Raw genomic sequence first — 10,158 nt, forward strand, 5'->3', positions numbered from 1 at the left:
TCTGCATGAACAGGACTCCGTGGTGTGGTGGAGGGCTGGATGAATAGTAGACGATGGAGGGGTGCCCGTGGAGGGGTGGTTGAACAGGACCCCGTGGTGTGGAGGGCTGGATGAACAGTAGACGGTGGAGGCGTGGTTGAATAGTAGCCGGTGGAGTAGCGCGCGGTGAAGGCTGGATGAACAGGAGCCCGTGGAGGCTGGAGGAGGTCGACGGTGGAGATGAACAGTATCCCATGGAGTCCCGTTTTGCGGTACGCCACACCCCTCCCGATGAACAGGACCCCCGTTTCGACCATAGGAGGTCCGTTTCATCCGTTTTGCGGTACACCACACCCCTCCCGATCAACAGGACCCCCGTTTCGACTGTAGGAGGTCCGTTTCCTCCGTTTTGCGGTATGTCACACCCCTCCCGATCAACAGGACCCCCGTTTCGACCGTAGGAGGTCCGTTTCCTCCGTTCTGCGGTACGCCAGGCCTCGTTTCCATCGCCTGTTCAGTCCAAGCCCTCCCGATGAACACGACCACGCGTTCCGTTTCGACCCAGCCGGTTGGCTCCCACGCGTTCCGTTGCCTCCCGATGAAGACGACGCATTCCGTTGCCTCCCCATGAACATGACGCATTCCGTTGTCTCCCCATGAACACGACGACGACGTTGTTTCTCCACTCCAACCCAGCCATGTACACGAGCCCTGGCCGTACGTATGCGCGAGTAGGCGTTCGAGACCCTGCCCGTATGTACACATACGTGGTCGTATTTTCTTTCTTGCACCCTGGCCATTGTATGTACGTGTACATGCTACGTGTGCGCCTCTACTACGACACGTGCGCACCTCTACTATGACACGTGCGCGCCTCTACATCGACCAGTATATACGTACACGTTCGCGACCAGAATGACAACGCTACGTATGCTTCGACCAGGTGGGTCCTGACTGTCAGGCACTTCCTTGCCTATGAAGATGTAGATGGTGGGTCCCAGCAGTCAGGGGGGTGAATCGTTTTTTTGCCCGGACGCACTTCCTTGCGTGCGAAGGTGTAGCTACTGGGTCCCAGCAGTCAGGGGGCGAATCGTTTTTTTTCGGACGCACTTCCTTGCGTGCGAAGGTGTAGCTGGTGGGTCCCAGCAGTTGGGGGGCGAATCGTTTTTTTTTCGGACGCACTTCCTTGCGTGCGACGATGTAGCTAGTGGGTCACGGCAGTCAGGGGGGCGAATCATTTTTTTTCGGACGCACTTCCTTGCGTGCGAAGATGTAGCTCGTGGGTCCCAGCAGTCAGGGGGCGAATCATTTTTTTCGTGAAATATGGTGGCCCGTCCGGTGGGTCCCCGCTGTCAGGTGGAGGAATGATTATTTTGCGCGTAATAAGGAGGCACTTCCTTGCGGCTGCCGTTGACCCAGCTATCAGCCTCTCCACATATAGTCCACATCCGATGGAAGTCGTTCCTTGACCATGTTGACCAGGCCGCATCGAGAGCACCAGGGCGGTGGATGACGGCGAGGCCCAGGAAGGGGACGACGCGGAGCCAGGGAAGACGCCGCAGTGGATGCACACGCAGAGAGGAGTACGAGGTATCACCAGTTCGACTGCACTGCCGTCGCCGCATAATAACGGGGGGTGTGGGTGAGTGGAGGGATGGCCTGGCCAATAGTGGGAGTAGTAGGGGGCGGTGAGGCCTCCGCGACAGCACAGCCGACCACGGGAGGCAGGAGCAGGCGGCACGACCGGCGCTGCTTTGGGCGGCTGGAGCAAAAGAAGACCAGAGGTTGAAGAAGTACGACGGCCGTTGGATGGACATCGTACGGTCACTGGAGCTAGAATCGTTTATATTGACTAAGTTGACAAAGCCCTTGATACATCAACTTAGTAGGCCCACAGGTCAGCTTCCGAAACGGTGCTGCCCAGATGTCAGGGGAAGGAATCATTTTTTGGGCGGATGAAGCTAGAATATCCAAGATTGAAGAAGAAGCACGGCATCCGTTGGATGGACATCCAACGGCCACTACTACTAGAACCTTGTGTTGACTATAAGTTGACAAAGCCTTGCATATGCGTCAACTCTGTTTTTTTAGTGGACGCGTCAACTTAGTAAGGCCAGAAGTGTGTAGCACAGAACTTATAGCCCATTTGAGATTTGTAAGAATGTGTAGCCCATTTTTGAATTCTAATGGAATTTACTACAACCCATTTACAATTTGTTAAAAGTACAACCCATTTCAACCAACCGTTCAAAACAGAAATCAATAAAATTTCCCACATTTTGATGGGATCCGAAATATTTTTATCCCAAAATTTCTAGTCAGATTAAATACAATTTCAATATAAATTTATATTACGTAAAAATCCAACGAAACATTGCGCTCGCAACAATTAATGAAATTAAAATTTTCAATAACCAAAAATAATAGTTTATAAAGTAATCACGTGTTTGGTGCATTTTTTTATAGTTACTGCCCAGTTTTTATAATTACATCCCATTTATTATTTCTTAAAGCCCATTTTCTTGTTAAGCCTAATGCATCCCTCCTAGGAAAGATTTGCAGCCTAGTGGGGCGGAGAATAACAACTTGACCTTGCCTGGGTATTCCTAAAAAAAGTATAGCTGGGCTAGCCATTTTCAGCTTGAAAAAAAATTAATATCTAGGCTGGATATCTGGCCTGGGCTATACGGGCCACAGCCCGCCCAGTTAATACCTGCAAAGATGTTTTCGTTGTTGTTCAGAGGAGGAAAATTAATATCTGGGCTAAACATCGAAAAACTCTACAGTGCTCACACCTCAAAAACACAAATACTGCTCGAGCTGCTTGGTCCCAGCTGTCGTCCGCTTCTTGTGCAATTCTCTCGTTTATTGACTACTCTACATAGGTTGACAATGGTGTGGGACCGTGATGTCAGGAAATCGGGAGGAAGCAAAATAAATTATAGTTATATATATATATATATATATATATATATATATATATATATATATATATATATATATATATAATAAGGACGCACTTGCGTACATGAGGCTATGGACCTGGTGGGTCCCCATTGTCATCCTCTTCAAGTAAAGTCATCTCTTCGCCCCCGCGCGCTTTCCGCCCGAAACAGTCAGCGCCACCCTCCCCGCTTCCCGGTGCACGTGATTGCTCCGCCTTCAAACGACACAAGTGCCGTCCGTCCGTCCATCTGCCGCCCACATTAATGATACGCGGTTGCCGAGGCGGGTACTCCAGTGCCACACGTCCGTCCCTCCGCCCGCCCACCATTGCAATATAAACTGCTGCGCCGGCCATAGCCGCAGTCATCCGCATCCGTTCCCTTTCTCCTATCCACACCACTACTGCCCACCATGGCTTCCTTGCGCTCCAGTGCTCTTCGGGACGGGCAGACGACGGACCACAAGGAGATGGCAGCCATTGCTGCCGACCGGCTGGCCGGCAGGCAGCCGGGGGACGAGGACGTCCCAATGGAGAACATGATAGTCGACGATCCGGCGCCAACCCCCTCCTCCGCGCCATCCTCGACAGTGCATTGCACCATGACCATCGGCGAGGCCCGTGCTCAATATATGGACAGGGTGAGGCAGATGCGTGAGGAGCAGTTCCGGGAGGTGCAGGCCGACGCCGCCTACAACCACCATCTCCTCGAGGAGCACCTGCAGGCGGAGGAGCAGATCGCCGCGGAGCGGGCGGAGCAGGAGGCGCTGCTCGACTCATACCGCTCCGCCCACAAGGGCCGCCTCGAGCGCTGGCGGTACCGCATGCAGGTGGCAGAGGCTGCGTCCGCCTACAAAGAGGCTAGCAAAGAGGGCGATGATGCGGGCGAGGCGCTGTTTGGTGAGACCGAGGACGAGGCAGAGGACAATGCCGGCTCCGACGAGTCCCTGCTTTGCTGGCGTCGACGAGGCCCTGCTCCACCGAGGCCCCGCAGCGCCAACAACGAGGCAGAGGACACCGTCGGCTCTGCCGAGGCCCCGCCCTGCCAACAATGAGGCAGAGGACACCGCCGGCTCCGCCGAGGCCCCGCCCCGCCAACAATGAGGCAGAGGACATCGCCGGCTCCGCCGAGGCCCCACCCCGCTGCCAACGAGACCGCACCACACAAAAAACGAGGAAGAGTAGAACACGGTAGGTCGCCGCCGCTCGGGTCCAAGTAAGGCCACCGCTGCTACCCTCCGGTTGAAGCCAAGCTAGGCGGGTTGACCATTGACGGCCGGTTAGCTTCTTGGCAGCGACATGGAGTCGGAGAGCTGCGCTGGAGAAGAACGCTGCTTCTACTTAACTACTGGTGCAGTTGGCTGACTGACACGTGGGCCCAACAGGCCACATGTCAGTTACGCAACTGCACCTGCAGTTAAGTCACTGAAGCTTCTGGTCGGCTCAGCGGGACACAGGTGGGTAGCTTCGGTTAATTAATTATACCTCCAGCGTACCCCTTTTTAGTTGAAGAATGTATGAAATGTAATGAAAGCCGACATGTTTATATGAAATCCGACCGTGTATGAATGAATTTATTTCGATTAGTTCGATTTCCTGTATCACTGGCATTGGATGAACATGCAAAACAATACGTACTAGCATTATTCCCAGGGTGATCACCTCGTTTGCAGCAGTTTCACATGTACTCCCTCCGGTCCTTTCTAGTCTGCATACAAGTTTTGTCTGCAGTCAAAGTATCTCTACTTTGACCAATCTTATACAAAAGAGTATGCACTTTCACAATGTGCGAAGTAAAAAGGAACAGAAGGAGTACAAAGAGTTTGAGCAGCTTTTTAGCGTTTCTGTACATTGCAATCAAACACACAGGTCTGGCAATTCATAGAGAACATTCAAAACAATCGATGATTATGCATCTCAGCGACTCACATGTCACAGGAAATATTTCCTTCACAACTAAAGAATAAAGAAAAAATTGATCGACGCTGCTAACAGCAAAGGGCGTCCCATTCGAAAATATCAAACGCATGTCTTGCTAAAATCAATGAGCAAAATTTGACAAGGTTGTCCCATTCCAAAATATCAAATGCCTACGATTGTGGAATGGGCAGGGTTTGCCATTAATTCGGACATTGACATGGCACCTCGTGCTAAATAAACCAGCTGTTCTTTTTGTGCAGTTCCACCAAAATCAACCAAATTCGCCCGTAGCTTGTATGATTTCGCCCTTATATGTTGCAACGCCTTGAACTTATCAGCACCTCCTTTCTTGTGGTGGAAATGAATGATTCGATGTATTCATGAACATTTTGGGCAGTTCCCATTGAAATCAAGCTGAGCACCCCTGTTTGCACAAATACAAAAAGGTGATTAGTATAAAGCAAATTGTACTATGAATTGGTAGTTTCAACAGGCACATACATGGTCCATATAGAGCACACTTTTAAAAAAATGGAACTCACCAGAAAGAATCCTAGAACAACATTGTACTCGCACATCACAGCAAAAAGATGGAGATTTGTCAGTCCTTCTGAGCTGAAGTTAGTTTGGTCTTGTGGGGAGTAATGTAACCATCCTTCAACTGCTCCTTCTGATGAGAAGATAGACAGGGCTTCTTCATCCTGGCATAATCGAAACTAGTCACTTCACGTACTCCATATTCTTCTTCAGAGGAAGATGATCCTGTTGTGCAAAGACAAGAGGACTACTAAATGCTAGCATCCCTGTTTGCTCGAAAAAAAGGAAAGGAAATATTTAAAACAGCACAGATGAAGCACTTCTCAAGGATAATACCACTTTTTCATGACAGTATCTAAACAGTAGCACAACACCAATAGAGATGACAAAGCTCAATCATATGGATGAAATCAGTGGGCGAGTACCAACCTTTGTCAGGAGGCTTATTGTGTAGAGCATACAGATGAAGCACTTCTCCGGAACCATCTGTTGCTATCTATGGTGGTGGCCATGCTTACTATATACTCCTCGATTAGTTTAATGTTTCCAACATCTTCTTGTGCAGTTCCACTAAAATATATGGTATCTTCAAAGAAGATACCTGTTTGGACAAGTTGAGATAATTACATATTACATTAAGAGTGGCATCAAATCAGTGGAAAAACAATTGCTCGTTCCAGCCATAGAAATAAATTAAGATGCAAAACTATATCATTACTTGTGTCATCACAGTTCCAGTGCTTCATTACAGCACTGGGAGTTGATTTTTGTTTTTCTTCCGCTTGTTCTTCCCCTTCATCACTTGGTTCAATAACAGACAAGTTTTGCCTTCAATTTAAGATTTGGCATGTCAATTAGGGAGCACAAGTATAGTACTAAACTTAATTTCTGATGAAAGTGGCAAAATATAGGCCAGCAGTTGTGAAATATCCTTATCTTACCTCAATGGGATATTACGGTGCACATACAGATTGGAAGTCTTGTCTCCATTTGTGCAGTTCACTAAAATCAAGCAACATTATTGTACAAGTAGCACAACATATGAAAGCACACTGCAAAATCATGTGAAAGAAGGCTAGTACTGACCTCTCATGATGCGGAATTCAAACAACTCACAAGAAGAAGATCTGAACCAAATTTGCCTTAACGGATAGGAAGTAAGATCTCCTCTTGTGCAGTTCCACTAAGATCAAGCAATCAAGCAACGTTGTCGGTGTGACATTTTGGTTGAACTGCACAAAACACTCCTAAAACAAAAGTGTTTTGTGCAGTGCAACATAAGGTCACAATGGCAACGAGGTGAAGTAGATAACCTTGTTTACACAGAGGTGCAAAGGAAACAATTAGTGGTCAATAACGGTGGATGACACAGAAGCCAACAAAAAGAAGCATCTACCTTATCTAAATGGGAAACAAAGCAAGACAGTAGCATTTCACAAACGGTGGCATTGATTAATATTAACATAGAGATTATATTAACAATAAAATTAGTTAAACATGTAATTTGCTTTTAACTGTGGCATTGCGTCAATTTTCCAGTGGCATTATTAGAGGGTGTTTGTTTACCGTGAAATTTTGGTGTAGGGACTAAAAAAACCCCGTGTCAGTCCCATCTAAACCAAATAGGAGGGACTTCTAGGGACTAAAAGTGGGCATTTGGGACTAAAGAAAGAAGACCGCGAGGGAGTCTTTTTGGGACTTTTTCCAACAGTTGCCCCTGCCACACATCTCACCTTGTCTCTATTAGTTCATTACTAGGGGTAACATGGTCTTTTAGCATGTCATTTAATAACCTCTAGTCCATGTTTAGTCCCTGGAACCAAGCAGGTAGGGACTAGGTAGTTTTTAACCAAACAGGGCCTTAGATTAACAACAACTAATGAGTTGCACAAGACAGTGGACGCACCAGCACCATATGCATCTACCGATGTACTGTGGTCATGCACAGTCTGTTGCAACAAAGAACAAACAAACAAGGAGCATATTTGTGTTGGTCCTAGTTTTGTTATCTTTAGACACCTTTCCCTATGTGAGCGCAGCAAATCTAGTCCTGCTCAAACTCTACAGCCTTGTCCCTTCCTTTCCTTTTTGAACTAGTACTTTCGCCCCTTCCTTTCCTCTTTGAACCACGTCCTAGATTTATGCGATACAACTTTCCCCACTACTTTCCCCCATTCCTTTCCTCTTTGAACCATGTCCTAGATTCATGCTATACAACTTTCCCCCTTCATTTCCTCTTTGAACCACGTCCTAGATTCATGCTATATACAACTTTTCCCACTACTTTCCCCCACTCCTTTCCTCTTTGAACCACGTCCTAGATTCATGGTACACATGCAGCTAGAGCAATGCATGTGGAGTAAGTAAATTATACCTTAAGGTTCTTGGGGCGTGGTTCGGTGGGCGACGGGACGGCGGCGAAGAAGAAGGGGTCGGAGGCCCTCCCGCGCCGCTGCTGGGTGGAAAGTGAATAGCTGCGCCGGTAGTCCCTCGCCGACGGCGACAACGTTAAGCCTCCTTCCCTTCCCGGCAGACGGATTCTGCCGGCTCTTTGAGCAGCAGTGAGGGGAGAGAGAGGCCACCGAAGTCTTGTTTAGATCTGGAGAGGGCGAGAGAGTGTGAAGAGAGCAACTGCTCCCTCCGTTCCAAATTACTCGTCGAAGAAATGGATGTATCTAGAACTAAAATACATCTAGGCACATCCATACCTGTGACAAGTAATTTGGAACGGAGGGAGAGGGCGAGAGAGTGTGAAGAGAGCAACTACAAGCACTGAGGCTCCAGCGTGTATATATATACTGGAGAGAGAGTGTGAAGCGTGCAAACCCTAGAAAACATTTTGACCAGTCAAAGAATCCTCCTGGCACAAATTATGCTCAAGTGTAGTTATCGAACCCGAGACCTCAAGTTAGAAGGTGCAACGGGACCAAGGTGCGTGCGTGTGTGTGTGCGTGTGTGTGTGTGTGTGTGTTTAACAACATGTGTGTGTGTGTGTGTGTTTAACAACATGTGTGTGTTAGAGAGAGCGACAGATCGACCTACTCCTACAGAGAGATGTTGTGTAGTGTATGATTTTAGCCGCGAGAGTCGGTGCATCCTCTCATTTCCAAGCGTGTCCGGTAGGGACATGCGGACAGATGCCACGCCCGCTCCTGACCAGCCTGGCCCACCCAAAGCCCCTCCATCGCCCGCGCACGCTTCCCGCCCGAAACGGTCAGCGCCGCTCCAAAGAATCGGTGCCGTATTCATGCCCGGGCAGAGCGGACGCGACCTCTCACTGCGCAAGAGTGGTGGTTACTGCTGGGTCTATGTGATTTGACGACTCATTGGTCTTTATTACTGAGGTGGTAGGACTGCTGGATGTCCCACGCTTTCGATGAAAGGAGGTACTACTACTAGATTACAATTTTCTCCATTCTTACAGCGGATGCATGCAAGAGCAGTGAAAGCACACAGGCTCGGTGATTACATGGCCCACCTCACACTATCACCGTGCGACACCTAACTCTTTACATAGTACTCCCCCTGTTCCTAAATATTACTAGGGTATATCTCTCTGCGCAAAATTATCGATTTCATAGAACTAAAAAAACTCTATAACCGCATGACAAATGTGGTAGCCGAACTAAATAAACTCCCATCATCATTTAGATCATCCCACGTAAGGAAAAATATCAGCCAACTCCTACTGCATAATGGGATTATATTTTTCTTTTTGACATGTTAATGGGACTTAAAATCTCACTTACATGCATGCTACCGGTGCATGCTTGCATGCAGACATGTTGATGTGATTTAAAACACACTCACATGCATGTGCCATGGTATTTCTGCATGCTTGCATGTGGCTTAGTGCGGAGCCTCTCAACGTCTAGATCAGACGGCTATTATGGACTGATTTACTTCATCTAACGGCTACATCAATTTTGATGATGTGGCTCAAGGAGAGGATAGAGAATTCCTACTAGTGGGGGCTAGCTATTACTAGTAGATAAGTCTTTGTAGAGATTCCACTACATATGGAACAAAATGAATGAATCTACACTTAAAATGCATCTATATACATCCGCATGTGGTTCATGGCGAAATCTCTACAAAGACTTATATTTAGGAACGGGGGATACGACGTACTAAGCAAGCTTCTCCTCGTTCTGCGAGTTGACGGGACATATCAAAAGTACTCCAGTGTATAGAGCCTTGCCTCTAAGGTAGGCCCCACATGGTTTGCCTCTATTTTTAACATAACACGTCAAGTCACAATTTGTTTGTTCACCCGTGGTAGACGATCCTCCCTCCACCAAGTGGACAACCAGTACACGTGCCAAATTACCACATGGACTGCCTTTTTCGTACAGAAATGAGCTCCATAGTGTACCCGCGCGGGTGTGGTTGGGAAAGAGATGGGAGTACGTGCGCCGTGCATGCACCACTTCTCTTCGTGCATGTCCCCCACCTACGTGGGTGTGTGAGAGAGATACAAACTGCGTTCGTGAGTGTTTTTTGTTTTGGGGTGGGGGTGGGGTGGGGTTGATTTCGTGAATTATTTGTGGGAATATGTGTCGATGACATCTCAAACAAAATTTTGCATGCAATGTGTGTGAAAATGGAGGCCTATCCATATCATACATAGAGGGTCGGGCAATCCACGAGAAGAGAGGGAGGGGTCATAGCTATCGATAGAGTCGAAGAGAGGATCAAGTGGGTGGGTGCGAGATCGATGAAGAGAGCCATCGAAATTGTGTGTGTGTGCAAGTCAAAGATATAGGGCGACTGGCCTA

Source organism: Triticum dicoccoides, chromosome 5A (genome assembly GCF_002162155.2).
Source record: "Triticum dicoccoides isolate Atlit2015 ecotype Zavitan chromosome 5A, WEW_v2.0, whole genome shotgun sequence".
Classification (NCBI taxonomy): domain Eukaryota; kingdom Viridiplantae; phylum Streptophyta; class Magnoliopsida; order Poales; family Poaceae; genus Triticum; species Triticum dicoccoides.